The following is a 17,329-nucleotide window of genomic DNA, read 5'->3' on the forward strand; positions in this document are numbered from 1 at the left end:
GAAATCTGGGCTGGCCAGAGTGCTGCCTGAGTGCATCCTGCCAGGTAACATGGCAGGCCTGTGTAATGCCTGAACCTTTCATTCCCACCTTTATTTATGATTAAAAAGAGATGGGGGTGTTAGACCTGGCAAGTTCGGGATCAAGGATGTTGAGTTCTTAAGACTGCTTCCTGCTGACTAGGGTTGTCAATCATTTTGGGGGGAACCTGAGAAAGTTGGGGTGTTGCCACACTGGTTGTTCCATTGTAGTCCAGGCTGTATGGAACTCTCTGTAGTCCAGGCTGTAGGGGACTGTCTGGCAACTCCTGGCACCTCTGTAGAATTGGCAAGATGTTAGCAGAGTAGAGAACAAAGTTAGGTTTAAATTTTTATTTCTTGTAGTCAGGAGTTGGTGGCACACGCCTTTAATCCCAGCACTCGGGAGACAGAGGCAGGCATATCTCTGTGAGTTCGAGGCCAGCCTGGTCTACGAGCTAGTTCCAGGAAAGCCTCCAAAACAATACAGGGAAGACTGTAAGATGAGGGAGGGGTTCCCCAGGGATCCTAAGATAAGGGAGGGGAGTCCCAGGACTAGGAAGAGGCTGAATAATATCTGGAGAGAATCTGATCTGTTTGGATGGCTCCAATTTGGCTTCCTGGAACTTACAAGAATCCTTTGAGTTTGTGAAAACATAAGTATTAGACATATCAGCAGCATATGTAGACTTGGCTGAAAGCATTAACATTTTTGAAACTGATAGATATTTTAGCATAATGAAAAGTACCTTAATTTTGAGCTTATACTTATGATCATATAGTGGTGTAGTTGTTAACACTCTGTTGAAGTTAGATTAGTAGCTCATCAGAACTTTATTGATTAATGTTAAGATTATGAAAAATAGCATAATGAAAGAGAAACCTGGAACATACTTTATTTTTTTAATGTCTCAACTTACTTTATTACATTAACATCTTATATAGATAAACATTAGAGTGCTCATTCCTGAAATCTGTTTTATGACAGAGCTTTGCCTTGTCTGATACTTTAAGGTGGCAAAGCTACCAGGTGTCAAAAGCATCAAGGGTAACATTTTACCTGAGATTGGAGAATGAGACAATTAGTAGCTGACTGCATGGACAGCCACCCCCAAAGGTCCTCCACAGTTATTGAAGTCAGAGTTGCCCTATGTTCAAGTTTTTCTCTGCCTCTCTGCTAAACATTCTGTTTAACATTCTTTCTTCCTCTAAATCTCATTCTTCTAGCTTTTAAAGCCAAACATAAAAAACTCCCACTGGACACAGAGGCTTCCTGCCACTTCCCATCGTGGCTAAACCTGCTTCAGGGCAGGAACCACCTTCCACCTGGGAGTGTCCTATTTTGTCTCTCCTGTTCATTCAGCTTGGAATGGCAAATTCCTCTTTCCTATCCATCTTTGCTTCTACCATATTTCTTCTCCATACAGATGGCAGCAGCTTACAATGGCCTGACTTGGGTTAGTGTCTGCTTAGGACACTCTAAGGAATGTGCCTATAGAGGCCACCATCTTAGCTATCTTAACCATGCGGCCTAACATGCGGCCTAGCTTGGAAACATGTTTACTGAGGCTGCCATGTTTACCATGTGACCTAGCTATAGACAGGCCCACTCAGGCCAGCCAGCTTCTGGCGACCAAGCCTGCTGACAGATACAATTCATTTACTTTTTGTCTCTTTTGTGCTTTTATTTTTACCTCTAATTTCTTCTTTCACTGACTCGGTTTTCCATGGCTTGTTTATGGAATACTGTGCCTTTCCAGGGTCCCCTGTTCTATCTACAACAAGTCTTCCTTGTATCTTTAAATCTGTCTGTTTGCTACAAGTGTGGATCACTTTTACCCAATTCTGTTTAATGTATCTATATGTATGTGTAAAAATAAGGTAACTTTAATTCAACTATACTAAATATTAAATATTTCTAAATTGTTTATATCTTTAAGTGATGATAAGCATTTAAAGTTATAAGGGTCTATTTCAAATTAACACAATATTTGTAATACCCAGTCATTCCTATAAGCTGTTTACAAAGGTAAAGCTATTACTTGAGCATTTCTTGCATTTTCCATATGTATTGTTTCCTACCTTGTGACAAAACACCATGACCAAAATCAACTTGGGGAGTGCCTTGGTTACCATTATATTGCTGTGATGAGATACTATGACCAAGGCACCCTCTTATAAAAGAAATTGTTTAATAAGGGGATTGCTTTCAATTTAAGAAGGTTACTCCATGATCATAATGATGAGAATAGACAAGCACATATCCATGGCACTGAAGCAATAGATGAGAGATTTATATGCTGATCCACAGAGAGGAGAGGGGTGAAGAAAGAGGAAGAGCAGAGAAAAGGAGAGAGAGAGGGGAGAGGGAGAGAGAGGGAGAGATTGGGTCTACCTCCATTGACATACTTTATCCAACAAAGCCATACCTACTGAAATAAGGACACACCTCCTAATAATTTCCAAAGAGTTCCATTAACTGGAGACCAAACATGCAAGCCTACAAGGGCCATTCTCCTTCAAATCAGTATGGGAAGAAAGGATTTATTCCAGCTTGCAACTCTCAGATCATACTTCATCACTGAGGAAAGTCAAGGCAATAATTTAAAGCAGGAACTTGGAGGCACTAACTGAAATAGAAACCATAGAGGAAATATGCTTACTGACTTGCTGACCCCACCTCTTTTATCCAATTCAGGACTATCTATTCAAAGTTCAAAGTATCCACATTGGACTCGATTCGCCTGAATCAGTTGTTAATCAAGGAACTGTCCCATTGGCCTACCCACAGGATAATCTGATAGATATATTTTCTCATTTGAGGTCCTTTTTAAAACACTCTAACTTGTGTCAAGTAGACAAAAAAACTAACCAGCATGACATATATTATATTTATCTTCATTCCCTGTCATGATGACCTGAGAGAGTTTACCTCATTATAAACAGTAAGCTTGATGGGAATAACAACGTGCATACACCTCCCTTTTCCAGTATATTTTAACATATTTTATATATTTGAGTAACACTAAGATCTAAAGAATTGTGAAAATTCCCATGACTAAATACACATTTCTTTAATCTTGAAATGGTGTGTTCCATATACTTACTTCATGGGGTATACAAATATGAGTGCTACAGATGTGAACTCCACCTCTTCCTCTTTGTCTTAAAACTCAAAGCATCTCTACATATATTAAATTTGCCTTTTTCATGACATGAGTACAGCTTAGAAATTCAGAAGTGCTGAGGCAGGTACTGGACAGAATGGTCAGCCATGAATAACACTGGCTGCCTTTGCAGAAGACCTGGGTTCAATTTCCTGAGTATATAGAATGACTCAAAACTTCAGTTCAGGAGACCAAAGCCCTCTTCTCCCCTCTACTCATCAGGCATGGATTCAAAGTATAGGGAGATATTCAGGTAAAGCACTCACATACATAAAATCAAATAAAAATGTTTAAAAAGAATGAAAGAATAAACATTTTAATACATTATGTTATATTTTATGTGTCAAGTATATCCATGGTTAGCTATGATCTTCTAGTCTTCCTCACTTCTTTACACACACACATACATACACACATTAAATTAATCTTTGCTTGATAAGATAGAGTATATTATATAGAGATTTTATACATATAATATTTATCATAATATACACACATGTATATTCTTTATTTTCTTCATGGTTCAGGGGGTTTCCATCACAAAGAATGTACACCTTGTGCACAAGCTTGACATACATTTCTGTCCCTCTGAGGAAATGCCTTTATCAACCTGGGAAGCTGAGACTTGGAAGGTTTATAAAACTCTATAATGAATATGGAAAACCACACAAAAAATTTTAGTTCTAACTTGTTTTATTCTTTGTGTAATTCAATCATAAAGCCAAAAGTACAGAAACTAAATCAACTTGATACTCTCATTTTGCTGGCTTTAGAGAATTTGGGAGATACTGTGGTGGCTGGTAATATACTAACTATCCCAAAGGAACATCCAAGAGGGGGGAGAAAAACTAGCCAGATGGTTTCATAAAGGAAATACAATTGATATAGTGTTGTCATGAAGATCAAGGACATGACGTAAAATAATAGAGGGAAAGGAAACCATAGGATAAAACCAATTGGACAACAGGAAACAGAATAGGATAAACAGATCACAGAGAATGAATAGATCAGGAATCTCACACACAATATCAGTGTCAGGAGTTCTTCTAGATGTCAGTGATTCTGGAGCTTCATATAGAGGCAATGAATGATGATATAAATAGCACTTCAAGGGAGAAATGGAATCTGAACATAAGACAGGGTGAGGATAAATGTAAAATCATTTACTACTGAGGTGACAAAAAAAGAGGATTTGGTCCTATTTCGTGAAGAACTTTAACTGATAATGCAAGGCTTGGTCCTTATTAGGAAATACCTGTATAGTGATGTGCCTTATGGTATAAACACATTGAAGGAGAAAACTGTATCATCTCAATAGCCCCCAAGGGTTTTTGTTTTAATTTGATGCTCAGTCATGACTGAAACAATTGAAATTCTTATAAAACATTTATTAAAGTTAACTGCCTAATACCAATAAAAGATATCCAAGACAAACAAATAGAAAATATCCAACTTAATGAAATACTTGAAATCTTGCCTTAAGAGCAAACCACGAATCAACAGTTTCAATAAGGTCTGTGCTAGTAAACTTCACTGAAGTTCAAAGAATTTAATATGAAGAATAAGAGAACATGGCCCATGAATACACTGTTTAGAAAATGAAAATGATTTCTCTTTCTTTTTTTATGACTATCTTTCAGCCAGGCTAACTGAAAAAGATAAATTTTAGAACTACTAGAACTTTCCGTAGACAAGGGAGAATTTAAGACCTTATAGTGTTGTTCAAACCACCAGTATTCACTAGGATTTTCTCTCCATATCTATGGCAATATCTGAACTAGATGCCAAATACATAGTGTCAGCATTAAAAGTCATGTTCTTTAATGTTTCATAGATTCATAATGTATAGTGACTAAGGATATTAGTATTTAGCCTCAGAGTCAGAAGGAGTTTCATAATGTGTTTATCACTTTAATAGCTATTCACTTGGTTCAAGTTGAATTACTTTTCCAGTTTAAAGTGAACCACACCTCACTACTGAGCTATGTCATATAAATAGACTCAGAAAGGAAAGTCATTGCTTTTGTTATGCTATTAGGCTCAAATGGATAGTCCTAATCCAATGATCAGACAAATGGTCTTTCTTAAATAGGACACACACAAAACCAAAAGTCACAAATGGAGGAAACAAACAACTTGAGAGTAGAAGAAGATAATGAGAGGAGTGGGGCAGAGATAGGAGAGGATGTAGGTGTAATCAGAATGTGTATTATATATGCATGCATGCATGTATGTATGTATGTATATATGTATGTATGTGTGTGTGTGTATGAAATTGTCAAAAATTAAGGAATAAAAAAGAGAATGCAGGTTGCTCATGTATACAAATGTCTTAACTTCATCATTTAAAATCAGCTAACATTGGATAGACACAGTGGGCTAAAGCCAGAAGAAAGTTTGAACCCCAAAGTTCTATGGGCAATATAGACCTCATTTTAAAAATAAAATAAAAACAACAAACAAAAGATAATGAGTATTAATTCAGTACTTTATTTTCATTTGCAATATTTGCGTTAGTTCTAATATGAATGTTAGAGAAAGATCATGCTATATTAAGTGTATTGGTCTGCTGAGTTTCTTTACTTTTATGTTTTTTTAATACTTTATGTTTTGTTTGTCATTTGGTGGTCAGTATACAATTCCCTATATCACAATTCCAGAAAATATTTTTTCATGAAGAAGACTGTGGCTAAATTAAATAAGGACAGCTGTTACTATATCTTATTATTTCAGTTTTCTGAAAAATCAACTTCTAATAGAATCACCTGTAATTCTGGAACTTAGAAAGTGGAGACAGGAGGATCACTCATGAGATCTTACCTATATTATGAATCCTTGCATCCACAGAAATAAAAGGTTAGTTATGAATAAATTATTCCTACAAAATGTAGTATCAGCTGTAATACTTACACCGGCCAGAATGTTTAAAATCAAAAACACCAGTGACAGTCTATGCTGCAGAGGAGGTAGAGAAAATTTTCTTTGCACCACCGACTGGTCTCTGTGTGTATCCTCGGATACAGTCTGTGCAGCGAGTGTGGCAATTGGAAGTCCCACCAAGATTGTGAAAGCTTGGTAAGTGGACAGGGTCATCCCTTTTGTCGGCCAGGGACGGATTGGGGAAATGATGGGGAATAGTTCTGGGAAGCTTGAATTACAGTATCCAGTAAAAAAGTTACTTGAAGGACAGTGGACTACAGTCAAGGCTAAAACCCTAGAAGGCTTTCTAAAATCGATTGAACAAGCAAGTCATTACTGGGGGAAGCTTAAATATCCCAGATTGGGAGGAGGTTTGCCGTGATCTACATCAAGTTTTACAAAAAGAGGGACCTGAGTCCTTGCCCCATCCACATTCTCCTTATGAAGGCATGTTTGGACTACTCTTGGGATGGTCCAGCACCATCCTTCGAGGCATCCAGGTACACCCCGGTGTTATAGACCAGGATAGCCAGGGAGAGATTAAAATAATGACATCAGTGGCCAGTGGGGATGTTGCCATCCCAGCAGGAGAGCGGATTGCTCAGTTGCTCCTCCTCCCTACAGCTCCTTGCTAGGCTCAAAAAAAATTAAAGAAGAAAGGGGAACCTAAGAAGTCACCCTCAGTTGGAGGGTAGATTAGATGAAATCTCTAGGCCTCTGCCTGACACAAAGGTCGGGAAAGAAAGGGGAACCTAAGAGGTCACCCTCTGTTGGAGAGTGGATTGGATTAAATCTCCAGTAAGAAAGAAAAACTGAGAGGTCACCCCCAGTTGGAGGGTGGATTGGATTAAATCTCCAGGCTCTTGCCTAAGGGATCATCCTCAATTAGAGAATAGATTAAAGATGGGTAAATTTAAAAAAAATTGGTAACAGTTAGTAAATGAGGAACTAGTATTAAGTAAAGGAAAAGGCAAAGGTACATAGAATAAAAAAATGTTTGTTTACATTTATATGGGGTACGTTATTGATACAAATTTAAGGTCAATTTTATGAGTCATCTCTTAAAAACTTTTGGCCAAAAGCCTGGCCTCTCCACTTTGCATCTACAGAATTACAAGGAGTGGGTACGGCTGTAGCCCCTGAGTGTAACTCAGAATTTCTCAAATGGAGGAATGATGAGGGGCATATAGGACTTTTTCAACCTTTTGTTTTAATCAAGGATTGGCCGGAGATGTTCTGTTAAATGAGTTTCATTTCAACAAACTAATTATAACCTAGGCAAGAGGAGAGATATGTATGTATGGTCTGTGTGTATAGGTGTGGCCATGCCAGTATGTTTGGAATGTGAAGTGTAAATGCGTGAATGTTGACAAAAGCAACTGTTCTAATTGCCTTGGATATGATTAAAGGGATACTTAAATCCCTTCAAATATAGTTAAAAATCTACCTAAATTGCTTTAGATATAGCCAAAAGGAGCACCCAGCCAGTCGGTTAATGTCTTAACAAAAAAGTTAAAAGATTTAAGCCTTCAGAGCCAGTCAATTAAAAAAACAAAACAAGGAACTGCTGCTTTGTCAGGCCCCACTCCCAAAGGTGTCTGTGTAGATGCAAATTAGGCCTTGTCAGCTCAGATGCAAATGAGGCCTTGTCAGCTAGTGAGAACTACCAGTTAGATTAAAAAAGACTACTCATAGACTTCAAATAATTTTCAAAAGCTATTTGGGACATAGCATAGTTTATAATCCTTAAATGATTCTCAAAAGTTTTTTAAAAAATACTTAATGGTTATGTCCCTTTTAAAGGACATCTACTAATAATTTATGTAGTGATCCCAATTCACCTAGATAAATCCTTCTACTGTTATGGCCCAGCATCAACAGTTCAAACAAAATTTAGAAACTACAAAAGGGGGAGTAGTGGCCCCAGTCCCCACATAATTCATTAAATAATACACTCCTCATTTTAAAAAGAAAATTAAAAAATGAATGCCAGTGAGAAATCTACTCTAGACAGATTCTGGCATGATGGAACTTGAGCAAATTTTGCTCAGGTCAGATGGAGACTTCCATACACTAGACAGTGGAAAATACCCAATTCTGGCCTGTTGATGGCATGTTTGTGTTTTCTTGCAGAAAAAGAAGAAAGCTTGGAGGCTGTCACAAAATTTGGTGAGATGCATGAAGCAGAGAAAAACTGGACCTGACACCATGGGAGCCTGCCCAAGCCAGTTCGAGATCTCCTAAATCAGTGTTGCTGACCCTTGATGTCATCAAATCTACTGCCTGAGAAAGAAATAAAACAGTCGGTTTGATATTTCCAGTTTCTCAACAGGCCTGCTGCATCAACCTTCCAGACCCATGAGTTTTCATCCCGAAGCCAAAAAAGAACTGTAAGATCATCAGTTTGCCCTTGACACACCTTGAAACAATGAAATTCATCTTGCCAGTTTTTCCTTTTGGGAGAAAAAGGACCCATTTAAAACATTTGGATACTGGTATGGACCATGATGAGTGGCAAAAGCCCCTTTTCAGTATTTGAACAGGACATGGTCACTTAAAATATCAACCTTGGGGTTTCCTCTTTGTGGAATCATACCTATGCCAGTGTATTTTTTCTGAAGAAATGCAACTTGTCCTAATGTGACAAAAAGGAGATTTTGCCTCAATTCACATATTCAGCTGAGGTTGCTGACATTAAATCAACAAACTACATCACTTCCTAAGGAAGCTTTTCTTGGGAAGTCTTTTTGAGCCTTCTGGGGGCCAGCTTAAAGTTTTCTTTGCATCATTGACTGGTCTCTGTGTCATCAATCCTGACACCCTCCGCACATTCTCAGATACAATCTGCGCAATGAGTGTGGCAAAAGAACACCCCTCCATTGCTGGTGGGAATGCAAACTTGTACAACCACTTTGGAAAACATTATGGTGGTTCCTAAGGAAAATGGGAATCTGTCTACCACAAGATCCAGCAATTCCTCCCTTGGGCATACACCCAAAGAAATGCACATTCCTACAACAAGAACATCTGTTCAGCTATGTTCATAACACCATTATTTGTAATAGCCAGATCCTGGAAGCAGCCTAAATATCCCTCAACTGAAAAATGGATGGAGAAAATGTGGTACATTTACACAATGGAATATTATTCAGCGGGGAAAAAAAACAAATAAAATCTTGAAATCCACAGGCAAATGGATGGAACTGGAAGAAAACATCCTGAGTAAGGTAACCCAATCACAAAAACACAAGCAGAGTATGTACTCACTTATATATGGATATTAGACACAGAGCAAAGAACTCCTATTCTACAATCCGTACCACCAAAAAAAAACTAGGAAACAAGGAGGACTCCAAGAGAGGAATGCATAGTCACCAGAAGAAGGGGAGTGGGATAAGAACCTTGAGCAAATTGGGAGGGGGGTGCCTGTGATAGAGATTCAGGTGGGAAAGAAAGAGGAGGAAAAGGGGAGAGGGGAGAACAGAAGAGACCAGGAGGACTGACACAGGGGAAAAATAGAGGAGAGCAAGTAAGGACATGCCTTGATAGAGGTAGCCAGTATAGTTTTGAAGAGAGGACTGGATTGGGGAAATGATAGGGTACCCATACGGAGAACTCCAACTAAGAATCTAGGCAGTGGTGAAGAGGCTGCCTTTGATGCCCTTACCTTATACTGATATTGATGACTACCTTGCTTACCCTTCATAGAGTCTTCATCCAAGAGATGAGCGAAGCAGAAACAGGCACCCACAGCTATACACTGAGCCACACTCCTGGGATTCAGTTGTGGAGAAGGAGAAGTGATGAGTAATGTAGCCAAGACTGTGCTGGAGAAACTGGCAGAAACAGTTGACACGACCTAGTGAGAACAAGGAGACCCTAGTCTTAAAGAGTGGAAACCAGCATTTGACTGAATCAAGCCCTCTGAATGTGGGTGTCAGCTAGGAGGTCTGGGACCTTTAACAGTGGAGCCTGTTACTATTGCAGCCCAGATGCAAGAAAGAGGGCCTAGGGCCTTCCCAAATGATGTGATAGATTTTGATGGTCCCCCATGGAGGGCCTCACTCATCTTGGGGAGTGGGCAGGGGGTTAGGGGGTAGGGGATGGACTGGAGTTTCAGGGTGGGGCATAGGAGTATGGAAATGCAAGATAATGCAGGAATTGTTATGTAAAATAAGAGTGCTTCTAAAAGAAAAAAAGAAAGAAAAAAGAATATGTTAGTTATTTTCATTGGTATTATACTGAATCTTTAAGTTGTTGTTAGCAAATGGTTATTTAAACAATATTATTTCTAAGACTGGGAGTCATAATGAAGATAGTGAAGTTGTACATGTCTATGTGATATATGCCTATCTATATGTGAAATCTAGGGGCCTACTCTCCACAACATTCTCTGCACTCACTTACCTGAACCCATGCTCTAAGTGTTCAATGCATTAAGAACTGCTCATTCTGTGATTATGGAGCTTTGTAGAATTTTAAATATTACATTCCTTCATCCTTAGATAGTAATCTAAGAATATTTTAATCTTAACTAAATCTTGTTACATTAAGTTTCTCAAAAATAGTTTTTCAGACCATTGTTCATTTGTTCATATATTTAAAATGCTATTACTTTAGAATTAGAGTTGTTATTATCTATTCCATTAATAGAATGCCCAGATTTAATTTCTATAGAAACACTCAGCTTATAAAGTATTAGCAGTATAATAAATTATGATGTTTTATTACAGATTTACTAATCAGGCTTTAAGCACGATGCAGTTTTATAAAAACTATGTTTCCTTTAATATGAAGTAGACTATATTTCTAATTTTCTAGTAAAACATTTAAGAACTCTCTCTCTCCATGATCATTTGTGCAAAATTCATCTGAACAATGTAGACATGAAGAGACATTTTGTCACACTGAGTGATGCTGGTTATCCTTTCAGAATTATATGAACTTATGTGTCAGATGTAGGAACAGAAACTATGGAGAGTGTGTCAGTACACTGGAATGTCTAGGAAATTCTTTTAACAAATATTAAGTATGTTTCAATTATAATATTATAACATCATAATATTCCCTCTCCTATTTATAATTCCTCCTTGTCCCCACAATCTAAAATAGATATCTCCCCTTATCACACTGTCATGCACACACACACACACACACACACACACACACACACACACACAGAGACAGAGAGAAAGAGACAGAGACAGAGAGAGACATAGAGAGATGCACCAATAAATCAATACAAAATGGTAAGGCAATTTTTGCCAAAATGTTTATATGGTTATAGGATTGACCTCTTTGTATTAGATAACCAATCATGAAGCTAATTCTTGGAAGATGCCAAGTCTCCTTCTCTCAGAAATCATTGGTTATGTTCAGGAACTTCTTCATCTGAAATATAGTATTTACAAGGAAAAAAGAGAGAAAAGGTTTAAACCTAGAATGATATCAAATCTCAGTTGTTCCAAACTATCTCTAAAAAGATGTATCAGCAAGCAGTGTAAATCTGGGACTCAGACTCTGGGCATTTTCACAAAAGCACTTATTGTGGCAGGATACTCAGTGGGAATTCATTCCTTACTACTTTGTTCAATAATAAATTAAATTATTCTAAGACAGCTGGGAAAAGTTATGTTTTTCTTTTACGAAAAATATTCATAGAAAATTGTGACCAGTTGGCAAATTAAAAAAAAAGCTACAAATCAAATTCTAACAGATTCTGTGAATTTGACCTTTCTTTCCTCACTCCTCCACTTCCTAAAGCTGGTAAAACACACACAATATTTGTAGTAAAATTCGACAAAACCACATATTAGAAATGTAATTTTTCTGACCTCCTATGACACACCACTTGTTTTGATCTGTAAATCAACAAAGTTCTACTTTTCATTGCTAGTCAACTTCCTCTAAGAATATTTAACTTCCAAACCAAATGTTTGACATTTTATTTAATTTTTCCATCAACTTTCTTCCTATGTACAATTTTTATGAAAAGAATAAATAAAAGCCAATGTCTCAGAGTACATGAGGTAATGTAATGTGATGTTAGGAAGGGTCGTACTGTCTTTTCTTAAAAAGATCTGCCCTAGAGATGGTGACATGGATTAGAATGTAACAGTGCTTGCCCTGTTTAATCCCTAGAAAAAATACAAAAGTGGATGGAAAGAAGACTTTTCCCCAATGTTGTCTTCTGACCTTCACGTATTCTTCATGGTGTTCTCTCTCCTAGACAAAAGCACACTTATAAAGAAATCATGTGACTTGTTTGTGGTGAGGTACACCTTTAATCCCAGCACATGGGAAGAGTTGGCAGGATTTCCTGTGAGTTAAAGTATAGTTCTAGGACAGTCAGAGCTACACAAAGAAACAAAGAAACTGTCTCTAAAAGCCAACCAACCAAACAAACCTCCCCCCAAAACAGAAAGAAAATCAGCAAAAAAAAAAAAAGAAAAAAATAGTCATACATAAACACACCACAAAAATAATAATAAGTAACTTGCTAAAATTTTTCCCTCATATAAGGAATTTTAGAGGTATGCAACTTATTAGAACAAACTGCAATTATACTTTCAAAAATAAAATTCAAACAAATCTGATGATTATATATTTCATTCTACGGAAATGACTAAGAACATAAAGATACTTAAGGCAAAGAACTTTAACCTAAAGAAAACACAGTGGAATGAAGGAGAAGTAAATGTGAAGAATACAAATTCATGTGATACCAATTGATGTAATGTTTACTGCATCAGATACAAGTTCAACAGAAGACATAGGGAAATAGTTAAATAGGAAATGTAAAGATAAACACAAAGCATTAACTTATAAGGAAAAACATATCACATAGTGTCTTAATTATGTTTCCTACTGCTGTGATAAAATACTTTGACAAATGCAGCTTGAATGAAGACAGTATATGCTCTCATTGACAGTTTGAAGTTATAATCATTATCACACAAAGGTTCACACTCACAGAATCTGGAAGCAGCTGGTCACATTGCAGTTGTAGTTCAGACACAGCAGCAAACAGAGATGCTCAAATGACTCAATTTAATTTTACTTCATGACTCAAAACAAAGGAATTACACTACCCAGGATTCTCACCTCAGGCCCATTAACATTCTGTACCTCACAGGCAGACCAGAGGCTAAATAATCTCTCACCTGTGTACCTGAATGCTTATCTTCTGATTCCATATTCTGTTAAGCCTACAATTAAACTCTATCTGCACTTACTGAAGAGGCCAGAGGATTTTTCAGTAGTCATTCATTTTTCAGAATAAAAATCTTATCTCAAAATCCTGAGCTTTTTTTTAAATCTCTGTTTGCCTTAAATTGTCCTCCTATACCACCTTAATCACAAACAGAATATTTGTTTTTTTTTCTCTAGAATAGGCAACAGAACTCATAAAGATAGGATGGCATGATACCAATGTGTAAACAGGCTATGGTAAAGGTTCAAAAATCTTTCTTAAGTGTGTTAATAGAATACAGAATAGATAGAATATGTCAAGTTGGCAGAGTGATCTTAAAATATAAAGATATAAAGTGATCTTAAAATATAAAGATATTTTATGACAGGGATAAAAGGGTTTATAGAGAAGTTTTCTGAAGATTACAGGGGAGAATGATCCAAAGTTTTGACTGAAAATAATCAAATTTGCTTTCTGAACAAATCATTATGTGTTAATAGGATATATGATGTCAAAAGGAGGAAAAATGAAAACAATTAGGAAATGAAACTCACACACTATAAAGAATCTAAACATTAGAGTTAACAAAAAAACTGAGCCAGAAAAATAAACAAAACAATGGGTTTTTAAGTTGACATCCCAACTCTGGTGGACTAGGACTGTCCACTGTTCATCATTTTTCTGGAAATGAGTCTATGAATCATAGAGGATGCTAGTGAGATAGGGTCCTTTGAACTTAAAGCAGTTGGTGTTGTTTATCAATATTTTACTTTCTTTAAATTTATATCAGACTCAAATAAATTTTAAATTTGTTTTTATTGTGTAAGTGTATGCACACATGTTGGATGAAGGTTGTGGAGGCTTGGAGCTGGAGACCTATATATTGTGATCTGTCTCATATAGGTGCTGGAATATGAACTCTGGTCATCCTAAAAGACCAGCTAGTGCCCTTAACAATCTCTATCCACTATTGTCTGCTTTTATTCTTTCCAATTATAAGGTGGTTTGTAGTTTCTCTTCAAGAATCTCAGGCAATGAAAGGAAAAATAATATGCACAATTTTCCAAGCCAGGGAAAAATTTTACAAGATAATTACCAAATACTAAGTTGGCTTGTGTATGCCTCTCCTATATTTTTGTAGACATTTTTCTTTCATTTAAGAAATAGATATTTTTCACATTACCTTCCCCAGCATTACAGTTACTAAGGCTTTGTAAACAAATACCATGCAGTTTAAAACAATGATAATATTTATTTCATTCATAAATCTGCAATTTGGGCCAATACTGGCAACGGAAGCAGCTCTTGGTTCCACCTGGCATAGCTTCTCATTGCTCAAAGCTGCAATTATCTGGAGCCTTACTGAATCTCATGTCAGGCTACAGTGAGTCCCTGGCAGGAATTCAAGGCTCAAACAACTGATTTTTCTGCTGTGTTCTTGAACTCATATTAGCAGAGGCACTCTGGACTCAGGGTCAACAATCACAAACATACTAGACCAATAAACCAAGTGAGGAAAAGAACAGGAGAAAGGAAAAAAATTGCTGAGTTTTTTGACTTAGCTTCAGAAGTCATCCTAGCTATTATGTTCTTCGGGTTAGAATACATCATTATGCCTCTCTTCCCCATGATCCAATTTCCAGTTTTATTCCAGATCTGCAGCCAAATATCTGTGGCAGGCATTCTTGTCCTGCCCTCCCCTGCCATGTTCATATGCCCTGCCGAATCCAAAGATCTTCCCCTTCTAACTTTCCTCTTCTTGATGGGGAAGTCCTGTGTATGTCAATAAAGCACTGTTGGCCAATAAGGAAGCAAGATAGGTGGGACTAGGAGTCCATGAGGACTTTGCATAGGAGAAACACAGGGAGTCACGGTGTAGCCTGCCAGAGAAGTAAGATGTCTGGAACTTTTGTCTGGTAAGAGAAATACTTAGATTAACAATTATGGGGTAAATATTTAAGTCAGATCTAGCCAGTAAAAAACAAGCAAGGCCAACAGTTTCATAATTAAAACAGCATCTTGTGTGTTATTTGGGGACTACAACGTGGCAGAGCCCAGGTGACTGGTGGGGAAAAACCAAAGTGGCTGGCAAGGAAAAGGCTTCACTCTACATCTTCTACTCAGCTGTTTTGTCCCAACCCCAACCCAGCAGGTGCTCCTTGCTAATCCAAGGCCACTCCTGTCCCAGCAATGAGTTGTTTTACTGGAAAAATCATACCTATCTCTCTGCTGCTTCATATTCAGTCCCTCATAGTCATATACCCAGTTCTGTAGCAGGAAATCAGTTAGAGTCTTTCTTCCCTATTTAACCCCATTCCCCATTCTATCACAAAGATCTGTTCTCCCACCTTACCCTGTTATCTCAGCCTACAACATCAGCATGCATATCCCAGGAACAGACCAGCTGAGTAAGCCAAGGAAAAATGGGTCCACAAAAATTTTCCCACCGGGCAGGAAACAGGCACCCTATTGTTCTGAAGTAAAGGGATGAAACAGAAACCTTAAGGAAACATTCACCCAACACAGACAAATACCAGTTACCATAACCCAGAAGGATAGTCATCCCAATCCCAGATGCCTATAGTCATCTTTAAAACAGAATCAATAAGGGCCAGATCCACTAGATCCCAGAAGTCTTACCACAGCTAAGGAACTAAATATTCCAATACAGTTGAAGTTCACAAAAAAGAACATAAAATAAATTGTAAGAAGATGATAGAGCCTCTTGAACATGGAATAAATACATTTTTTAAAGAAATCCAAGAAAATTCAAATAAACTGAACAGTGAAACAAATAAATCTGCTCAAGACATGAAGACAGAGGTAGAATTGATGAAGAAAACTCAAACTGAGGGAATTCTGTAAATGGAAAAGTTGGGAATTTGGACAGGAATTATAGAGGTAAGCTTAATCCAAAAAATTGAAGACAGGGAAGAAAAATTCTAACACTGAAGATATGATTTAAAAAATTGAATAGATAGGCCAAAAAATGCTAAATCTAAAAAAACGGTAACACAAAATTCCAGGAAACCTGGGACACTATGAAAGAATAAATCTAAGCATAATAGGAATAGAGGAAGTAAAAGAATCCCAACTCAAAGGCCCAGAAAATACCATCCACAAAATCATAGAGGTAAATTTTCCCAACAAAAAGATATCTAAAAGGTACAAGAAGCCCACAAAACACCAATACATTGGACCAGAAGATAAAGGCCCCTTGTGGCATGAATAATAAAAAAAAGAGACTGGTATTACGGCTCAAGCTGAAGTTCAGAGAAGCAAATCGACCAGCACTACAGAGTTCTCACCTCTACCCATGATAAGACTTAATAGGCAATCGACCTAACCTCAAATTGCATCTCCAGACTGCACTGCTCTCTCCTAAGGCTCAGAATCCTAGACTGCCCTCTGAGATTGCACTGAACTCCTTATCTCTAGTGCTTGGATTTAAAGCATGAGCTCTGGTTCTCTTTTAAACTGATTCCCTCTAATATAACTCTGGGTGGCCTTGCACAGAAATCTATCTGCCTCTGTCTCTTGAGTTGTGTGCCACCACCGTCCAGCTTCTATGGATAAATATGTTAGTTGGCTTTGTATTCTCATCTAAAGTGGCCTTATTAGATCATAAACAAAGTATCATCACAGCCCCTTACCACTCAGTAGTCAAAACACTAAACATACAGAACAAAGAAAGAACATTAAATGTTGCAAAAGAAAAAGACCAAGTAACATATAAAGGCATACCCATTAGAATTAAATGTGACATATCAATGGAGATTCTAATAGCTAGAATGTCCTAGAAAGATGTGTTACAGGTCTGAAGAAACAACAGGTTCCAGTGCAGATTACTATACTCAGTAAAAAGATTAATCCTGTAGATGATAATGTAGGTATCTTCCATGATAAAACCAAATTTAGTAAATATTTATCTACACATCCAATATTACATAGAGTGCCAAAAGGAAAACTCCAACTTAAGGAAGTTAAGTACAACCATGCATCCACAGGGAATGAATAATTGAAGAGTATCAAATCC

The sequence above is a fragment of the Mesocricetus auratus genome, unplaced genomic scaffold, assembly GCF_017639785.1.
Source record: "Mesocricetus auratus isolate SY011 unplaced genomic scaffold, BCM_Maur_2.0 Super-Scaffold_15014, whole genome shotgun sequence".
Classification (NCBI taxonomy): domain Eukaryota; kingdom Metazoa; phylum Chordata; class Mammalia; order Rodentia; family Cricetidae; genus Mesocricetus; species Mesocricetus auratus.